The sequence below is a fragment of the Bombyx mori genome, chromosome 1 (assembly GCF_030269925.1).
Source record: "Bombyx mori chromosome 1, ASM3026992v2".
In the NCBI taxonomy this organism is placed as follows: domain Eukaryota; kingdom Metazoa; phylum Arthropoda; class Insecta; order Lepidoptera; family Bombycidae; genus Bombyx; species Bombyx mori.
The window spans coordinates 14,941,246-14,963,218 of record NC_085107.1 but is presented as its reverse complement, the minus strand read 5'-3'; the positions used below and the strand labels follow the sequence as shown (position 1 = coordinate 14,963,218).

At 35.3% G+C, this 21,973-nt stretch overlaps 2 protein-coding genes and 2 long non-coding RNA genes across 10 annotated transcripts in view; 2 read left to right on the top strand and 2 right to left on the bottom strand.

Moving 5' to 3' along the window:
* LOC101744872 (neurocalcin homolog) overlaps nt 1–21,973 on the top strand; it is a 171,930-nt gene that overhangs the window by 25,792 nt on the left and 124,165 nt on the right. The window lies entirely within an intron of this gene.
* Nucleotides 1–21,973, top strand: part of LOC101744727 (neuronal calcium sensor 2) — a 163,937-nt gene that overhangs the window by 25,515 nt on the left and 116,449 nt on the right. The gene's annotated exons all lie outside the window — the stretch shown is intronic.
* LOC134199380 (uncharacterized) overlaps nt 1–21,973 on the bottom strand; it is a 79,103-nt gene that overhangs the window by 25,305 nt on the left and 31,825 nt on the right. The gene's annotated exons all lie outside the window — the stretch shown is intronic.
* LOC105842560 (uncharacterized) lies at nt 4,950–5,912 on the bottom strand. 2 transcript variants are annotated; one of them, XR_009974416.1, is made up of 3 exons: nt 5,724–5,912; nt 5,161–5,235; nt 4,950–5,066 (listed from the first exon to the last, which is right to left on the bottom strand). It is a non-coding gene; the product is annotated as an uncharacterized LOC105842560 (long non-coding RNA). The 2 variants fall into 2 exon arrangements; XR_002431618.3 differs by having other exon boundaries at nt 4,950–5,235.

Below are 21,973 nucleotides of genomic sequence, written 5' to 3'. Positions count from 1 at the left end.
AATAATAGCTTTTATTTGTTTAGTATTTACTAAATACAATTCATAAATATTAACATACCTTATCCGGATTGAATCATCCGAAAAATTGCTTTGATTAAAAAAGCTTTTTGTTCGCTTTGAAGAAGTAACGAAACTGATTGAAGCACTTCATCCCAAAAAAAATATTTACTGTGTTTACAATTCTGAGAATGGAAAACGAGTAAGGACGCAACGATTAACACTAGAAATGGTTGGACGAAAAATGTGACCTATAGTTTTTACTTCTGGAATGACTCGGTCAGAAATCGATGTTTTGTTTGTGAAGAAAATCCTTGAAATGTATATACCCCGTATATATATACTGTTTTCAACTAAAATTGACCTTTAACTTTTCAAATCAGTTTTCCGCTCACTGACGGGGAGACACGCTTAAGTTATGTTTAGCCAGGACAGAGCAGTGACCACGGCAAAGGCAAAGTTATCTTCAATCTGCAAACTTTGATATTCGCTTCGAATTAGATTCGAACTAAACCTCTGTTTAGTATGAGGTTTGCGTAGCTTTAATTTCGATACCTTTAGCATTGATCCGAAGGTCAGACGTAATCACAAAGAATCATTGCAAGAATATTTTTATAGTGGAACTCGATACTTTTTTAGTATTAATTATTTTCTCGGGCAGGTGGCGGTTGCGTGTCTGTAGCGCATTTAACCTTCGGTGTAATTTCCGCGATAAACGTCTAACCCCATTCGGATTGTAAGGAATGGGCTTGTGCATTTATAACTAAGTTTCGTTATGTAATAGGGGATCTGTTTCGCGGTGATATCGAAGGCAGATATGTAAATATTAGCTACAGTAGCGAATTGCATACTTTTAAAAATAGAATGCAATCGAAAACAACAGTGTGTGATGAGTGACACCAAAAAATAAATAAAGAGTGTTAACGTGTGCAATAGGGTGAACAGCGTTCCGAGATGTGACGACTCAGTATAATTATTTTAAGGCTCAAGCAACTAAAAATATCGGCAGTGTGATGTCATGAAGTAGAGTGTTACGTACAGAATTGACACGCATCCGAGTATGACATCAGTTTAGTTCGCCACGATCATCTGTTCAGCCGTTGAATTATTATCCGTTCTGTTCCCACGACGCTGATTCACCGGATAAATAATTCTATTAGATTTAAAAACAATGTCCTCAACAGATAGTTAAAATTATTTTAATGGTCGGTAGTATTACTATTTTTTTATCGATTGTTAACTTTGATGTTTATCATAGTGGTGTTTAACCTCAAATTTATTACGTCTAACTTTGTCAAGTTTAATTGTAAATACAATCACCCAAGTTCGGTTCATTAACAATGCAACGATTTTAATTTTAATGGTTTCGTTAGGTTCTTCGTGTACGCACGTGTAAACCTTCATACGCTTGAAACGGCTGCTTTATGTTCCGACTTAAAATAGGTCTCGGTTATTGTATTTTTAATTCGTCTATTTTTGTACAAGGTTTGTTATAGAAATGCAATCTATTAAACAGCTGTTGCAAGCACGCGGCACAGCCATAACACTGGCGGCATATTATTTATTATGGCTTTGTTTTCGTTCGATCAGAGTTACGTAGTTATTACGTCACTGGCGGACCTCCGTACTCGTTTGTTATTGTGCAACTAATTTAACAACGACAGATTATGCCCCGCTCTCTAATAATTATACCGATAATATTCAACGTGTAACGTTCAATGGTTCGTAAATTGTAGTCGGTCCATTAAACTATGAAGCATGTAGGGTTGTATCAAAGAGGACAACCATGTTCAGAGGACGATAATGGTGTGTATCGAGGCTGGAGCCGAGCCAGCCCGGTCAGACGCCGCGAACCACTGTGACTCGCTCATGACGCCGCATATTTTTAACGTAACAGCGCAGACACAATCTTTAGTGCCAAATGTAAAGTTCACTAACATAGATTTGGCAAGAGCACCTATTTACGCGTTGTGTATGCTCCGAACGAATAATCAAGGAACACATATTTATTTTGAAGCATGTAAATGCGTGGGTCGTGTGATCGAATCAAAAATTTAACAAATGCTACTCTAATACTACTCTTACTCAAATAGTTTGTGATTATTACAACAATAGCCGCATAGTTCAAGCATGCAGTATTTAGCTTCCGACTAGGTAATAACTGCGTGATTATGGCCTCTCTAGTCAAGCACTTGAACTTTTCTATTTTTAAATACATTCCGTTGTTATTTCGAATAAGTACGATTTTACAACACGATGCGTCCAGTGACCCAGGTTGAATCGTCTAATGTAATCGTTTTAAATACTCGGTTTCTATAATTGTGTTGCGGTTGTATTGTATATTCCATGTATTTTTGCTCTTTAACTAATTAATAAACTACGATACTATAGAATAACTAGTAGTAATACGGGCGCGTGGTCCTCGTTTCTATCATCCCGTATTTTGTAATGCATACTAATGAAGTTTTTATTTTATTTTGTGCCTGAGCGAGTTTTTCTATTGGTAATTTCGTAGTGTTTGGATATTTTTTTGTTTTAAAAGATTACCATATTCACTCTTAAATATAAATGTAAGAGTAAATTATATATATAATCATACATTTTTATATTTTGTTTTAACAATTTTTAAAAAGAAACATCGTTTTTAGCGAAAAAAAATATTCGCTAGACCCCTAATCATTGTATTTTGTCCTTGAATGAATAAATCATAATTACAGAATATTTTATGAAAGATAAAGAAAATGACATTAATGAAATGGATTTTATTCAAATACATAATTTTTTCAGAAATATCTTTCGCTGAATCGTTAACGTAATGCTATGATCTAATTCATTTGAATAACTAAATTCCAATTGTGAGAGCACATTTAGTATTCGCTTCACAAATCTACTTTATAAACATGATACGATATAAATATTATACTTTATTATACGAGACCTTCATAGAAACAAAAAAAAGTCCAATCTAACTAAAACCCTTGTTTTTAACCGTGCATTTCAACCCGCTTAAATGCACGCGCCTTAATTACAAAGGAGTTTTAATTTTTTGTGTACACAAGACCGACATGTTATAAAAAGTTAATTACTTTCCCACAAAGAGGATTTATCAGGAAATAAAGAATTTAAAGGGAAACAAAAATTACGTCATATTATAATCTATATATTAATACGCGAAGGAAAAACTTTGTATCCCTTTTTACGAAAATTGCGCGGACGGAGGAGTATGAAATTTCCCACACTTATAGAGAATATAGAGGAGTGCAGAATGCATTTTTTTTTTAAATTATGCCTAAAAGTACATTAAATCAATAAAAAAAACATTACACACACTATAATGTATTTGACGCACACACGCATGCATACTATTTATTTATTGTCAAACTTTTGTTATTGACGTCTGTTGTCAAATTGAGAATAGATTAAATATTGTTTGTTTTTTTTTATATTTTTCTATAGTGTGGTCTTGGCGAAATTTGCGATTATAGAAGTATAATATTCTTTGAAAATAGAATCTCAATAGTGTAAAAACTTATAATTTCAATTAATTACAGTCGAATTTCGACTACTGCGGGGTCACTAGTAATTATAATAAGGCCGTCATCATCGAGAATCTTTCAGAGATTTATCCGTCCTTATAGAGAATATAAATTCTCTAAGTAAGCGACCGCGCTCACAGCCTATCTGTTCAACTGATACACGTGAATACGTCCACGCAGCTTGAGACATGAGATTAAATTCTCAATTGCCTTGTTTATACAAGACAATCCGGTCATTCAAAATTGACTTATTTGTGTCAGGGTGCAGGAAGTGTGCGAACTGACTATATGGCTTAACTCTTTATTTGTGTAAATCTTAATGTGAATAAATACCAATATTTTGGAGCGGATAAAACCGTAACAATATCTATTACTATAATATTAATTATTGACAAGATTTATCTTCTCTCTCCTTCAGCCCATGTCCACTCAATGCTGAGTGTAGGTTTCTTCATATGCACTCCATTCTTTTTGGTTTCTTGCCTGTCGCATCCAAGATATTGACAAGATTTATAAGTATATAACTCAGCTTCGGTATTTGCAAATTATCTAATTCCAACTGGTCACTCTGGAAATCCAAAGGGAAATTATGTCCAGCAGCATACCCCTCGATCGATTGAATGATATGACGAGACTTAAATATTTCTCTAACGATTCGCTCTTAATTTTACTTTTCAACTAATATTTTTGTATTTGAGCATAGTATGCATTATCAAATTCAGGAGGAATATATTCTTTCGAGCCTAAAATGTAACCACGGACAATCGTTTTATTCCACACTTTCACACAATTGATCATTACGTTGGTTTGTAATGGTATTTTTGTGCCCTTCTAAAACCTAACTAATTTATGTGTATTATTTATGCTAAAATCTTCCGTAATTTAAGTGATTATAGTACCATATTGTTAAGTGATAATTACTTACACTTACTACGTAGCTACGTAAATATTATTAACATTAGAAATTAAGATTGAAAAAAAACTTAACATTAAACTTTCAACGCTCAGAATTGGTCTGAACAAGTAACGTGTAATTTTTGTTGACCATTGACTAATGACTACCGTTATTAAAATATATTAAAAATAAATTTGTAAAATATTACTAAATCAATTTAAGTAAATTATGTACGGGTTTTATATTGTGGTTTGTTTTTAGAAATATGCTTTACCACATAATACCTTATTAACTTCACATCTCACCACTTACGATCGTACTGTTCATTCTTAATTATAAAATAAGCGTTGATATAAATAATCGTATTAGCGTAATTATGATTTTACGTGGATGTTGTGATTAATCCGTTCTCTCAAATGACGTAGATTACAACAACGGATAGGTCGTGGAAATTAAATGTGCAAGCTATACAGAAACGAAACATCTTAAAATTACTTATACTAAAACTCAACAATGCTGAGTTCATTTAAATATACACAATATTCCTTTATTTACATAATGGTATCGTAGTATTATGTTACATCGGATACATGCGGATTATCAATCCGTGCGTGGTACAACACGGACTAAAGGGTTCCCTGCAATGCAAGTAAATGCAAAACAATTAACTTTGGGGGATTATTAAAGTATTTTAAAATTATATCTTTAGTTTTTACTATTTTTAAACTTAACTGTAAACTGACTCTACAGTATGCAAAACGAATCTATAATCTTCTGCAAAGTTTCCACTTCAATTTCATCCTGAAACTAATAATATAGTTTCAAATTAATTTGAATTATAGAAATATTAACATAAATCCTATCAATTTCCATCAATCAGATTTCTAAATGTTTATTTCGGAAGACTATTTTACACTAACGTTTTAAATGTGTCATCTAACGGTTTTCCAAAAATAAACCTACTTTATTATTATTCAATATTCTATAATAGAAAGCATCCAATCGCCGAAATTCCTTATTCATCAATACAATATGTCCATATATATATATATCATCCCGCCTAGAAATGGGCAAATCGGAATATCTATCTACCCTATTCGAATATATATCATAGATGGATTTAGGTCTGTTTTTATTACCACTGCGCGCTATTTGTGTACATCCTTTGTTCTGTTATTATCGTTTTAAAATGCTCGTCTTCGTTTGCTGTTGTGAATACCCTGATTTTTAACGCCATCTGCTACTTAAATGTAGGACAAATAGCTTCTGACAAATTTTAAAAATAGACTACTTACACTAAGCGGCACGTCATCATAATCACCAAAAATTATTGTCAATTGTAAACGCATAACCGCTGCTTACAAATTAAGTGAGCCCGGACATTGCGATAATCGAAATATATTTCTTTTCTTTCAATAACGTGGAAGATATTCAATTTATCACGAAATGCCCAAGATAATTTATTGTGTCAAACAACTGTCAAAATTGTTAAAGAATTATTTTGTGAAAACATAAATATAATTGTAGCTTTGTCGATAATTTTTTTTTATTGTGACAATGAATACTTATTATTGATATTGTGATCGAATCGAAGTTGGTCTTTTTTAAGATCTAGCCTTACTTTCCTGAAAGGAATATATGTACTAATCATTTTTTCACACATTTCAACTACAAAACCAATGTACGTATGCAGTCAATTATAATTTTCCCTAAGACATTTTATTCCTAATTTAAACGACTAGTAAGTACACTTTAATCTCACTTTTATGAGTCCTTATTTGTGGTATTCTCCATGGTTATCGTCATTATCACGAATGAGTAAAGCGTTATTCGTCGACATTTACAAGGTTTCTTTACAAACGGAAAGAACTATCAGTTCCTTGAGGTCTGGCAGTTTGTTTGACTTATGTTTTCACTATAAGATGATACTGTAAGAGTACTTATAATTACATACACGATTTGCGATAACCATAGAAAATATTATATTTATTTATGTTAAAACGTATGTTGCGACAGTTTCGGTATTTTTGTTGTTGGTGACCATAAATACTAAAACCACAGGATCCCCAGTCCCGATTCCCAGTCGGAGATTGATATTTGTTATTTATTACGTATTCGCAGTATTTTTTTAATGAAATTATCGTTGAATTATGGTTATTGTACAGTTTTCACAAATTACTAATCGAATTCGTATCGAATCGGTTGAATCTAATTACCCGTTTTCCTTATATTAGAAAATGATACAATAACAATCTGTGAATGTATCAATCATAGCACATATATTTAGTTGACTGAGATTGAAATATGCACTTACGCTGCATACTGTAAAGGAATCCAACAGTGTGGCCAATTTGGCATAGCCAAATAAATTCTAAAGAAAACATCGCACAAAAACACAAATCCAACTATTCTGATGCTCTCGGCCTTTGGCAGGAAGCTCCTTCCAATTGTAGCGCCACGATAAATGGATTTCCTCAGGCGAAGAGCGCGCAAATTAGTGTCTTTCCGAGGTTTAAGTCGATCAAAGTTTAATCGATGACTCACGCCGGATATATTCTGGCAGCGATATTCTCAGGGATATACTTTTTTTATGATTGCGAAAATTTACCTGTGTTTGGAAAGAGCGATGTCATATATCGGTACTTAATTATTATTAATGTATCGATCAATATGATGTTACTTCGCGTATCATACCGTAAATTTTTAATATAAAACAATGAGTTGCAACACGATGGTGTAATTTGGCTCGGAATAAAACAATACATATTAATTACATCTTTTTCTACAGTTATTAGGAAAATGTAGAGATGTAGAGAATGTTATCTACATTTTCCTAATAACTGGAAAATGTAGAGATGTAGAGAATGTTATCTACATTTTCCTAATAACTACTTTATCCACTTTCCTTTAAAATTTGTATGTATAAATAACTATAGAACTATTGCCTTATATAAATTTTTCTTAATATAATCAATGCTGAAAAAATACACAATTCATTGTTTCACGTAGAATTCTGCGATACCAAATTATTTTCTCTGAAAACGGTTTCGGTGAAATCGAGATCCAAATTCATCAGATTGTTCAGTTCTCTATAGCTGGAATTTTAAAAGTAATGAGTATCCATCGAATCTTTGAATTTTGTCATCGAAATTTTGACAGCTATCGGGAAACAGCTATTCGTTGCACATCAAAGAATTACAAGCTGACAGGTGTTCTCTGTTTCACGTTTATTCACCTGAGCCGGTACAATAACAGATACTTGTTTACAGAATACATTAAAGTAAAATGTAAACATTGTCCCTCTATCTTTCGCATTGATGTTTCGGATCAAAAGAATTCCTTTTCCTATTAAATACAAGAGAAACCAACAAATCGTATGGAAGTCGCAAGCTCGATACAGTATTTGAAATATGCGAACGCAACCACCTTGCTAGGGAATTTACTTTATTTTATAATATACCAACGTCGATGAACGTAAATATTTCTATCGAAATATGAGTTTTTCGCGACGTAGTGTAGAGTAAGAAAATAATTTTAATGTTAGGATGTCGGAAACGTTAGTAAGTTAAACTGTCCGAGTGTGTGCTCGTTGTACACATGAACGTTTAAATGTACTTTCGATAATTAAATATCACTTATTTATTTCCTTGTGTGTTCGTTTTAACAGAAACTAAGTCACCTCAACGAGATTGGTGAAAAATACTTCAATTTTGGTCATGACTACAGTAATAGCGCTGACGACTTCTTTCAAGTTTCGATTTGTCCTTGAAAACCTCACTTACTGTCCCATCAATTTATTGTATAGCACCAATATTATTAAAGCCATTTCATAAAGGCCCACAGTATATTTCACGAAACGAAACACGTGGCAAACACAATTTATTCATTTAATATTCTAGACATAAATATCATAACTAAAGAACACAGAATATATGTGTAAAATGATAAGCAATTTATAAAATCTCTTTTATCTTTTCCCTGCCGTCGTGAGTGAAGGTAACATCTGTGAAATTCCAAGACATTATGGTTTTCAATGAAAAAGCTTAGTTACATAGAAAAATAACCTCTTTAGACGTTAATAATTTACTAGCTTTTCGGAACAAAAGAGGACTTACACGTCGGAGAAGAATGAAGGTTTCCTTTCAACTCGGCCGCTTTTGTTGGACTTTTTTTATTTTAAGTACTCTCACTAGTACACTTCTTTTTAATTAAAATTTACCTATTAACCTAACTGTAACAAGAGGGGAAATATTAAGTACTTATCGAAAACATATTATGTATGTTTGTATGTACGGACAAAAGCTTACATAGCATTTATAATTTCAGAAGAATAATTTACCTGATATTTAATAGCTAGTAAATAATAGTGATAGCATTTAGCTATCACGCAACACACTTTGTATGGATACTGGATCGTTAGGTTGAAGGAGTTCGAATCGTGTGTCACACATACATTATAATATGATCTTGTGAACTTTAATAAACTTGTTTCGATTATGACTTTTGTCACCATTTTTAAACTAAGTTGATAATAATTACAACACAACTGTCTTCTCAAATTCACCTATTAATAAACCTATATACATATTATGTTTCAAACATACTAACATAAATATCTCATAAGTTTTCTTTTAAAATATTATTGTCATAAATATTGTTCCTAGGAAAACTATAAAATATATTTTTTCTACAATGTACATATTATAACATTTAATATCGTAGTGTGCGTTAGTTTATACCTTCTATTTATCGATTGAAACTCCCACTTTCGTTCATATGACAATTCGCCGTTGCATACGTGTTGGACTGTTTTGAGGACTTCAAATTGGCATGACATAATGCTAACATCCAAAAGATACCTACCCTAATTCGTAATCAAGCGGATTAAGATCGGATCGGATTGTCTTCAGTTGTGATTAAATCAGAAAAGTTAATTTCTTGTCCCGCTAGTGTGGATCGAGCTTTCTCATTCGGTATTGACTTTTTCTGAACCATTCTTGATATATAGAAAACATGGTTTTGTTAACCGCATTCTTAAATATCGTATCTGAATACTTTTTGGTTTGTGTATTGATTTTCACTAAAATATATCTCAAGAACTACTTATAAAGCTAATCATCAATCCACAAAACCATCACTGAAGCCGAATAATGTCCACGTTGTACCCTACTGATTGAGAAGCTTGTGTACAGCTCTGAGCAGAAACTCCTTGATTCTGTGGACTGTTCTCCGTGACTCCGTGATTCTGCTTATGGAACTGTTGCTCAATAGTAAACTATTTCTGTCTTCAAATGTAAAATTCTGTGACGTGTCTCTGTGTAACGATATTTACTTCAGCTAATGCTATCACAGCAATTCCGTTCTCTTTATCACCCCACTACATTTTAACACCACAAGAACGTTTAATAAAAAATTACGCGAAAATGAGAAACCACTGAATTTTCATATACTTATAAGAGTCACATAATTGAAATTGGAAATTGGAAAGAGGACAGTTAGCGTGGTGTGGACATGTGATGCGTACAGAGAAGATGCATGTGACTAGGAGATGTATGGAAATGGTAGTAGTGCCAGGTAGAGGAGGAAGAGGTCGACCGAAGAAGACATGGATAGAATGTGTGAATGAAGATATGAGAGAGACAGAGAGGAGTGAGCGTTGAAATGACGGCGGATAGAAGAGAATGGAAGAGAAAAAATTAGCTGTGCCGACCCCACCTAGTGGGATAAAGTGGCAGAAAAAGAAGAAGAATTGAAATTGGATTCAAATTATTATTTTTATTGTTACTTTATTTTGTAATGTGCAACTTTAGAAGCAATCGTATTCAAATATAAAGTAATATGTACATATGAAAAATAATAAACGTATAACTAAAGTGGTGGTGTGTTACTCACTCATGCGAGCTTACCATATGCTAGTTAATGAATATTATATATCTTTAAGGCTACAAGAGCTTTAACAGTGTTTATTTGCCCTTTTATAAGCCATACTGTTCTTATTATTGACGAGTTCTTATTTTACGAAAAAAAGACATGAAAATAACTGCAACGTGAATGCTATATTCCACCTTGAGATATGAGGTTGACCTCTGAGTTGTAATAGAGTATCGCACATAATCAAAATCGTAGCGCACGACTGCTTCGGACAGTAAGTAATAAGCGGAACGGCTATACTCAACTAAGCTAAGCTCAGCTAAGCGGTAAAACTCATTAAGTTCGTTTCTGAATAGTTGCTCAAAAGTAATTCTTTTACGAGGAATGTAAAACCGACCGCGCCAGATATTTATTCTTAATTAGTTCTTTATGACATTATAGGGCGGTTCATTTTGTACAAACGAATGAAATATTTCTTATTTATTTATTTATTTACTGAAAATGACGCGTCTTTTTTTTACCGTTACTGAATATTAAGTCTGTGGTTTTTCCTATTCACAATGCTACAGTCCAAGTAAAGTGTTTCTTGCTGCGACTGTTCTACTGCAATCCATAGTAAAAACAGAGATATAATATTATATACTTAGTCTGGCCATAAATACTGTTACAATTAAAAATAAACGAAATATTACATTTGAATTTGGAATCTGTCATTTTATATGATTGCTCATTGCGGTTTCCCATTTTGGCGCCAATACATTGTACAATATTTTGCGATATTAAAATGGAGTGGGGTGATAAAGAGAACCGAATCGCTGTGATTGCATTAGACAAAGTAGGTATGGAGCCAAATGCAATTTTTAAAACTCTCCATACGCTTGGTATTAGTAAAATGTTTGTGTACCGGGTTACTAATAGGTGCAATGAGACCTCCTCTGTTTGTGACAGAAAAAGATCTGGCCGTCCACGTAGTGTTCGTACGAAAAAGGTGGTCAAAGCAGTAAGGGAAAGAATTCGAAGAAATCCTGTCCGAAAGCAAAAGATTTTATCTCGGGAGATGAAGATAGCACCTAGAACCATGTCGCGTATTTTAAAAGATGACTTAGGACTTGTAGCCTATAAGAGACGTACTGGTCATTTCTTAACTGATAATTTAGAAGAGAATAGGGTGGTAAAATCGAAACAACTACTGAAGCGGTACGCAAAGGGAGGTCATAGAAAAACTTTGTTTACGGATGAGAATTTTTTTACAATTGAGCAACATTTTAACAAACAAAATGACCGTATTTATGCTCAAAGCTCAGTGATGGTTTGGTGGTGTATTAGCTATGAAGGAGTGACTGAGCCATACTTTTGTGAAAAATGTATCAAAACATCGGCACAAGTGTATCAAGATACCATTCTTGAGAAGGTAGTGAAGCCCCTTAACAACACCATGTTCAATAATCAAGAATGGTCCTTACAGCAAGACTCGGCGGCAGGTCATAATGCTCGGTCTACGCAGTCTTGGGTGGAAACGAACGTTTCGGACTTCATCAAAGCTGAATACTGGCCGTCGTCTAGTCCCGATCTTAATCAGCTGGATTATGATTTATGGTCAGTTTTAGAGAGTACGGCTTGCTCTAAACGCCATGATAATTTGGAGTCCCTAAAACAATCAGTACGACTGGCAGTGAAAAATTTTCCCATGGAAAGAGTGCGTGCTTCTATTGATAACTGGCCTCAGCGTTTAAAGGACTGTATTGCAGCCAATGGAGAATACTTCGAATAAGCTTCGAATTTTAAAGTAACACTCGAGAGCACTTCGAATATTAAACTAGCAAGCACACTGTAAAAGTAATAAATGTTATTTGCAATAGTTTTTTTTTTTCCTTCGTCTTAGTATTTATGGCAAGACTATGTAGTTATCATAAATCGATAGCCTATAACACATAATGGACAAATTAAGAACTAAAAAAAAACATCAATCGGAAATATGAATATTCGTGACAATTAAGTTTATTTATTTAGTAGATTTCGCTTATGATTATACCTAGGGTTGTCCATCTAGCTATACAAACTGCAAGTTATTTCCTTTTTATAGTTTCCTTGGCATATCCATAATCAAGTTATGAATAATATATTGAGGGATTGTATTCTATTCTTCTATAGTATTGTGTTTTAAGATATATCAAATTAGCGAGGGCTGCATTTCTATTCTGTGAAACTTTCTATTACATTTTTTGGGAGTTTTACTAATAATTGTGACAACTCCCCAGGGTAGTTACAACAGGATAGATTAAACATTAAATTTATCCATGTTTACAGCAACAGCGCTACTTTTATGTTTAATAATATCATCTAAATATTAAAGAAGTTCTTTTTCTGCCGGTTGCTGTAGAAAACGCACGCGGGGTTCACTTTAAAGTCTACTCAACGGAATACTATGTTCGTCTATTAAACAAGCCTAGAGTAAGCTATTAGTATTGTTATAATATTCCTACCCATCAACCGTTCAAACTAGCGAAAACTATTTATTATCTTTTCCTAGGTACCTACATTATGTTATTACTGTGCTGCGCTTGAATTAAAATATCGACCTTAATGGCTCAAGGCTTGCGGTGACGTTGACGTTTGATGGTCAGTGTATAGTCTCCAGTAATTGCTTGATACCAGACGGTGAGTTCGACAGTCCCATATGGAGTGGAAAATAAAAATGCGTATGTAAAATGCTCGGTTTTGAAATCGTCAACTAACAAAAATGTTTCGATAATGAAATTACCATTTATTTGTACTGGTGTTTTTATTTATTTATTGCGTAGGTGGGCGGACGAGCTCACGGCCCACCTTATGTTTAGTGATTACCGGAGCCCATAGACATCGACAACGTAAATGTCGTCACCTACGTTGAGATATGAGTTCAAGGGTCTCAGTTTGTACAGTACAACGGCTACCCCACCCTTCAAACCGAAACGCATTACAGCATCACGGCAGAAAAAGGCGGGGTGGTGTAATAATCGCTGTCTATCAAAATAAAGAATTTGTATTGCAAAACTATTTTTATGCTCCTACTATATGGGATTTTCTTCGAATTGTCGATCCAAATTCGAATCGTAATGGTCAAGTAACTAAGATAAGATTAAACAAAAGGAAAGAACCCCGCCCTGTCCAAGAGAGCTTCAAAGCAAGTTATTACTTTTAGTTTTAAATGTTAGAAGGTTGTTAGTCTACCTCAATTATGATCTCATGTGTCAAATTGGACGGTATCAGTCATATCGTGATGTTTAAGGCTATTAGATAACTACGAGATTAACTAATTAGACTTTAAAACATTACTCGAATCGTGTTTTCATATTTTTACTGGTGCCAGAGAAAAGTCTTAAAATATATTTAGCATTAATACTATGTAATATGATTCGATAAACGTAAAACCTGCAATTTAAACTTGAAATATTAACAAGTATTTATAAAAATATTCCCATTACATTCCGTCTTTTGTTTAAAGAAACACACATCACTTTTTTATGGCACATCTAAACAGCGACAGGTGGCAGTGATAATACATTTTAATATTTCTTTGGCAGCTGACTTTGAATTTGATTCCCTTTCATTATGTCTCATGATAATGTTGAATAAGTACACATTTTGAATTGGATGCTTTTTTATGTTTGTACACTGAAAAAAGAAAAATGGCGACTCTGTATCCTATCAACATCTTCAGCCAATTTCGAAATGTGCAACATGATCTCCGTGGAATCTTATTGACTAAAATACCCGCGATGTCCTTTCATCGTGACATTCCAGAACAGCAAGGATCACGAGAACCGCTCTCACATTGTCTGCGATACCCCAAACACTGGTCACCGAAGCAGTCTTCCTTAATTGCTAGCCTTCACGAATGTATTGAATATAGAAATCTTACTCCCATGAGATATGCCTATATACCTCGTAGGATGCTAAAGCCAACGAAGCCACGGCCGTCTTGACCCGACAGCCGTAACAGCAAAAGCGGAGCTTGCATCTTATACAACGATGGACTTTAACTACGTTATGTCTTCTTTTAACGTCAGCCCTCCATTGTTTCCGCTATGGAGCCATTACTTTGTTTCGTAACACCTTAGGCTGCGTTGCGGAGTCAAATGTTCTTAGCATGATTACCTACGCTTAAAATTTTACGGAATCATCAGCGTTGGCATTGTTATCTGTAGGTGAGTGAGTCATGTGAGTCCGCACGGGTAGGTACCACTACCCCGCCTATTTCCGCCGTGAAGCAGTAATGCGTTTCGGCTTGAAGGATGAGGTAGCCGTTGTAACTATACTTGAGACTTTAGAACTTATATCTCAAGGTGGGTGGCGTTGTAAATGTCTATGGGCTCCAGTAACCACTTAACACCAGGTGGGCTGTGAGCTCGTCCAACCATCTACGCAATAAAAAAAAAGACAGACACTGTGACGTAAACACTTTGAGACGTGAAGTCAATCCCAAATCTGCTCTTTTGGTAGCTCGTGACAATTCCCGGTGCAATACAAAGTAAAGCTCGGAAAAATGAATTTAGTGTCACTAGTACGTACACAAAAAATAATATTATTGACATGAGAACTAACAAGCAGCTATTTAAATTTAGATCCTTATTGATCCTTTGCACAAACAACTAAATAGCACGAATTAATTGGATCAAAAGTAAACACAAGTAAAACATACCGAAAATTAGGTTAATGATATTCAAACGTTTGATCTTAAAATCAAACCTTTCAAAATGTAAACTGGGATAGGGTGTGCGTTATATTCGCACCGATTAACACCGCAGCGCGGCGACACGGTCTCGTTCTGACTCTTGTACCAATTGAGATGTCGCCAATCTCTCTCGCGACAGCTAGGGGGCACTCCGATGCAGAAAATGTAATCAGAAGTTTAATAATTTAGGCTACAATAAAAAATAAAGTTTTAGTTTGTATATAGCTTTCAATTTCGTAACTTAAATAAGATGGACGTGAATTAAATTATAATAATGAAACAAAAATGAGGAATCATTTAAACGTGAATATAATACGTAAATCTTTTATGAAAGTAACCTTGTAAAAGTGAAGACGTGCAACTGAAAGTCGCACAAGATTATAGTGTTTGTAAATAATGTACTAGGATTGTAATATTCTCTAATTAACTTTTAATTTTCCAATGGATAACACAAAAGGAGCTTAAACTCAGACTGAAATTAAGAAAGAAGGATTAAGAATGAGAAAACTTTAACACAAGAATTTAACAGGGTGTATTAAATTAAGATAAAATTACAGAGTCTATTTGTTTGTATTAAAGTACTAGCTGTACCCGTCCGCTTCGCTGGGCATTTAAAATTAACATTGTTATTTCTCACCCCCACAAAGATTCTCATTATTAACGCCCCCGCAACTGGTGTAGGGAGTCTAACACTCATATAAATATTAGCCTATTCATTAAGTACATGTATTTTCTACATGGATGCCAAGTTTCAAGTCAATCGGATGCATGGTTCAGTAGTTATAACGGAACATTCGTAAAACCACTGTAGATTTATATATTAGTATAGATAAAATTCAAAGTCAGTTACAAAGTACACACGAGTGCCGTTGCGTTAGTGTCAACTAGATTTAAATTCAAAATTGTTAGACATTCATGACACGGTAAAGATTAGCGTGCTAATAATTACTTTGTACTAGTGAAACAGTATATAAAGAGCCCGTGACAATCTAAATCTTACATACCGTTTGTCGTTATTATTAGAATTGAAAATCTGTCAATCTTGTGCATCAGTTTAATAATAATAATATTATTGTAGTGCAAAATACACTTAAGAATTACTTGATGGTATTAAAATGAGTTTGTGATTGTAAGCGTTGTATTTGTAATCGGGGAAGGGTTCTATCTAACTTAAAGCTTCAATTTAGTTAATTTGAAGAAGAAACTGACAGTGTTTTCGTAAAATTAAATGCTCCACGCAAACAAAGATAATTTTGTAATTAGTCCCAATGAATTTCTATTAAAGACTAGCTGACCCGGCAGACTTTGTAGTGCCTAAATTGATAAATAAAAGACCTAAACTTTTGTATAAAATAAATTTAAAACAAACAAAAGGAATCCGTGCGACGAGGGAAAGACACATCAAAGGAAAAACTAAATTGTTATTTTAATTTATTTCCGACCCTTTTCATATGTATCTACCTTTTAAACCTTCTCTGGACTTCTACAAATAATTCAAAACCAAAATTATTCAAATCGATCCAGCCGTTCTCGAGTTTTAGCGAGACTAACGAACAGCAATTAATTTTTATATATATAGATTTACTTCGTTCTTGGAATTAAAACGATCAACTTAAACCTACGCACCTACCTATATTATGTTTCGATAAAATCTAAATAGGTATCTGTAAAGTTCTTTGTTTGAAAAAAGAAAACATTATTTATTATACCAACACTATTTAAGTATTTTAGTGTAAACAAAATATTGAATGAACGTGGTAAACAAAACGCAAAAAACAAAAGTTGACAAATGATGCTGACAATTATAACAGGTTTCTAACGAGGCACGTATATCGACCGTCCAATACGTAACGACCAACATTTTGGCACGTTGGCAAGCCAAGACTACTAAATTTCCGCATTAAAGATTCTATGCATTGTTTGATTATTTTTTTTCTTAACTAGTCTAGTTTGTACTGTATTTAACCTGGTTTCGGAGGTTTTTTACATACATTTTCGAATGGATTTGATTGCATATAGCTCACGTTTTCACTAAATTTAGAACTGAAATATAAAATGCGCAACACGTCACGTCTTGCGGTGCACCGAGAAATGTGTGAAAGGACCGAACTTGTCAAAGGCACGTTGGAATGAAAAGTGGAATTCGTTTCCGTACCGTGTAGACGTTCGTATATTCAATGTAATGAAACTCGCGTAGCATGTTCGTTTGATAGCGGTGGCTCGATGTAGCTGATGAAAAATTTTAGCGTAATATGACAGGGGTTTAGAATATTCTTTTTATTATCCAGCTGATAAATCCAAACCAGTTCACAGTGAAAGATATGAGAAAATAGAAGAAGCTTTTCTTTATATTTTATAATAAATCTGTATAAAACAAATTCACTCCTTACTAAGAAATTTCTTCTTTTAATTTCAGCTACTAGAAATACGTATTTACCAAAAAAATATAACGGTGATTAGGAATTTACACCTTCGAATATAATACGAATATATACGATCCGAATTTTTTAATTTTGTCTCTCTTATTGAATGAGTTATGAGTCTGAGAATAACAAAATACTCATTTTACTAATATTTTGACTACAAACTGGTGGAAATAAAAACAGGAACGGATATTCGGCAGCTATTCGCTATCCTGGCTATCTGGGTTACATTTTCCGCCTACCAGGTCGGATAGCGAATGATTAATAAATTTTCCTTAAATTCGCAAAATGCTATGCTAAATTAGAAACAAAAATAAAAATATTAACATAACTTTTAACCAAAATCAGCGCTTCTTCTTTTTTACAGCAAAAAAAACTATTGCGAAGTAGGCTTTCTTATTTCAAACCGATTCAACGAATATCATTCATACTTCTTGCATTGACAACACAAAGACTCAACGCCCGGTGGCTCACTTACTGTCATCTGATTCGCTCGCACGCAAGGTAACATGTCATAGTGGCCTCTCACTTTCGCGTCCAACTGAGCGGCTGAGCGGAGAAAACGGTTCTGGAGGTAGGCGATCGGCGGTGTCGCCTGTACGTGTAACATCGCGCCCGGCGAGAACCGAGGTGAGTCAGCCTAGCAGCAACTCATATGCTGAGGCGGCTGCGCGCGTGCCTCGGGCTTCGGAGGTAGCGGGTTCGAGTACTAGTGCGAGTAATGGGAAAATTTGCAAAAATGATGACTGGGTCCTGGTGCAACGAAGGCGTAATAAGAACAGATTCACTGCAATGACGGGAAAAGCGGATAGTCATTACAATACATTTAAAGCGGCAAATACGAGAATACCGTTTTATATATATAATGTTGATATTAATTGCATGACGGAAGATATTTCTAATTATATTATGAGCAAGACCGGTGTTGACGTGCAATTAGAGAAAGTAAATATGAAATTTAAAAAAGATTACGGAGGGTACAAGTTTATGATACCTAAGGATAAATTATCGATATTTATGGATGAGAATTTATGGCCTTGTGGGGTATCTTACCGCAGGTTTGTACAGTATAATAAATATGGGAAAACAAGTGATGAACAAAAATTAATTACTTAAAATGGATAAAGATAACCACAAGACATATAAAATTATGAGCTTCAACTGTATGAGCCTAAAGAGGTCTATGGATTGCATACGGCTACTGAGTAAGAAGGTGGATGTAATGGCACTCCAAGAAACATGGTTATTACCAACCGAAGTACCTGATCTGGGGTTGTTAAACAAAGACTTTTCTTATTTTGGTAAATCAGCGATGGACAATAGCAGTGGGTTATTGCGCGGCCGTCCTTACGGTGGCGTAGGCCTATTATGGAGAAATGATTCATTTCAATCGGTGTCTGTGATCCCCTGTGCGAGTGAGCGTATTGTCGCGATCAAAGTGTGTGTCGCGGATCGGTCTATGTTATTTTTTAGTGTATATATGCCTACTAACGAACTTGATCATTTATGTGAATTTGTTGAATGCCTCAGTGAAATATCTGCTATAGTTGAGAATGAACATGTTGAATCTATATATGTGTTAGGAGATTTTAATGCCCATCCTGGCAAATTATTTGGAAATGAAATGTTAAGTTTTTGTGCGGAGCAGAATTGGCTATGTGCGGACATTGAGAGACTAGGTATTGACTCTCAATCATATACTTACACTAGCGATGCGCATGGTACCTGTTCGTGGCTCGACCATTGTTTAACTAGTGTGGCCGCGTGGCGGACAGTAGTAAACGTAAAAATACATTATGATGTTTTCTGGTCAGATCATTTTCCATTGGAGGTCGAATGTAATCTTGAAAGAGTTAGATCCATGACTATTCCGCCTAATATTAGTAATGTAAATAAAATTATATGGGGTGAACGCACAGGAGATCAAATTGATATGTATTTTAAATATTGTAATGATAAATTGAAATTAATAGATTTTCCTCTAGAATTGAACAAATGTTGTGATAAAATGTGTACTAATGTGAATCATCAATCTGTTATAAATAATTTTTATATGTGTATTATTAATGTTTTAACTGAAGCCTCTATTAACTGTTATGATAATTTTAGTAATAAGTGTGAAATAACCCATAGGGGTATTCGACCATTGATTGGGTGGAACAAGCACGTCCGCAGTGCTCACCGGGTGGCTAGACAAACTTTTCTTTGCTGGGTGTGGAACGGGAAACCTCGGAAAGGAACTGTGTATAGGGATATGGTGGAATCGAGAAAAATATTCAAAAAACAGCTTAAATTTTGTCAAAACCATCAGGAACAAATAAAAATGAATATTCTTGCCACAAAACACGAACAAAAAGACTTCCGAGGTTTCTGGAAACAAACAAGGAGATTGAGTCCAAAAGCTGGTATCCCGGTGAGCATTGATGGCGAGTGTGAGCCTGTGAGGATTGCTAATCTGTTTAGAAACCATTTCAGGGTACAATCACCCGGTCAGTTAAGTAGAGGTGCTGATGCTGGGGTGGTGGACCCGAGTCGACCCTCGCATGTACCACCTCGGATAACAACGAAGGAAATAACTAAAATTATAATGAATATGACTAAGGGTAAGTCTCCCGGTCATGACCACCTCAGCATTGAGCACTTTCAACACGCCGGTCCGCATTTACCTAGATTGCTAGCGCTCTTATATACCTTCTGTATCAGACATTCGTATCTGCCCGGGGCGTTAATGAGAACGGTCGTTGTCCCGATTTTAAAAAATAAAACAGGCGACGTATCGGATCGTAACAACTATCGGCCGATCTCCCTGGCAACCATAACTGCTAAGGTACTCGATGCAGTGCTCGAGCGGCAGGTGAGTGATCATCTTACATTAAGTGATGCTCAGTTCGGTTTTAGACCGATGTTATCTACCGAGTGTGCAATCCTGTCGCTAAAGCATGTGGTGGGATACTACACGGAGAGGAATACGCCTGTTTATGCAGTGTTTCTCGATCTTTCGAAGGCTTTCGACCTAGTCAGGTACGACTTGTTGTGGGGTAAGTTGAGGCAGACGGGCGTACCGGGACCTTACGTGGACTTGTTCTCCCATTGGTACGAGTATCAGACCAATCAGGTAAGATGGTCAAACACACTTTCGGAGGAGTACAGGTTGGAATGCGGGGTGAGGCAGGGGGGCTTAACCTCACCGGCGCTTTTCAACCTGTATATTAATGAGTTGATCGAGGCACTCGGTGAGGCACGTGTCGGCTGCTCGATTGATGGTCACTGTGTGAACAGCATCAGTTACGCTGACGACATGGTGCTGTTGAGCCCATCGATCGGTGCTCTCCGGCGGTTGTTGTCCATCTGTGAGAGGTACGCGGAATCTCACGGGCTCCACTATAATGTTAAAAAAAGTGAACTGCTCGTCTTTAAGGCAGCAAAGACAAAACCGAGTTATGTGCCACCAGTGACGCTCGGAGGTACTCCACTGAAGAGGGTTACTGAGTTCAAATACCTTGGCCATATTGTAACTGAGCACCTTAAAGATGATGCAGATATTGAAAGGGAACGGAGAGCGTTGGCTGTCCGCTGCAGTATGCTGGCCCGCAGGTTCTACCGTTGTACCGCACAGGTTAAGGTAACCTTGTTCAAGGCGTTTTGCCAGTCCTTATATACCTGTACCCTGTGGGTTCGATATGCGCGGCGGACATACAATGCTCTCCGAGTGCAATATAATAATGCTTTCAGGATGTTGTTGGGGCTCCCGCGGTACTGTAGCGCATCAGGTATGTTTGCGGATGCTCACGTGGATGACTTTTCATCAATCATCCGCAAACGAACGGCCTCACTGATGCGTGGGGTTCGTGCGAGTACTAATAATATCCTGATGGTTATAGGTAATAAACCCGAATGTGCTGTTTTGAGACACTGGGTTCATATACATACCCATATACCAGGTGCCTCAAAGCAGCGCAGATTTATGAATTAAATGTATAAATGTTTTAATTGCTAATTTTAATTTTAATTTTAATTTTACTAACCATAGTTCTAAGTATTATTCAACTTACAACATATGGACTTGAGAGGGTCTGAATTAAATGAATTTTATTTATTTATTTATTTATTTTCCCTGATGGCACGTTCTTAAACTCAAATTACATCAGCACGGATAAATAACACAATTCGTAATAAGTCAAATAGTCAAGTCCCAATATTATGTACCTTGATCAGGTGCGTCAATCTAAATTATAAGAGTTTACGGAGGTATTGCTCAAAAGGTACAGAATATGCGACTCCGTCTGATTTTTCATCCGTCGTAATAATATGTAGTAGCATCCTCCTCACACGTTTACTGGTGCGTATGCTGCAAGAGGGGTAGCATCATCCTGTCTCTTTCTAACGAGACGCATTGACGTTGCTGTGTCAATCGGCCCCGCTAATCATTTAATACCCGTTTCAAATCTACAACAATAATAAAATATGTTTTTATGTCTCATGTGAATCTCAATAACTACCAGTTTAATTTGAATAGCCACATTTGTTTTAAGCACGG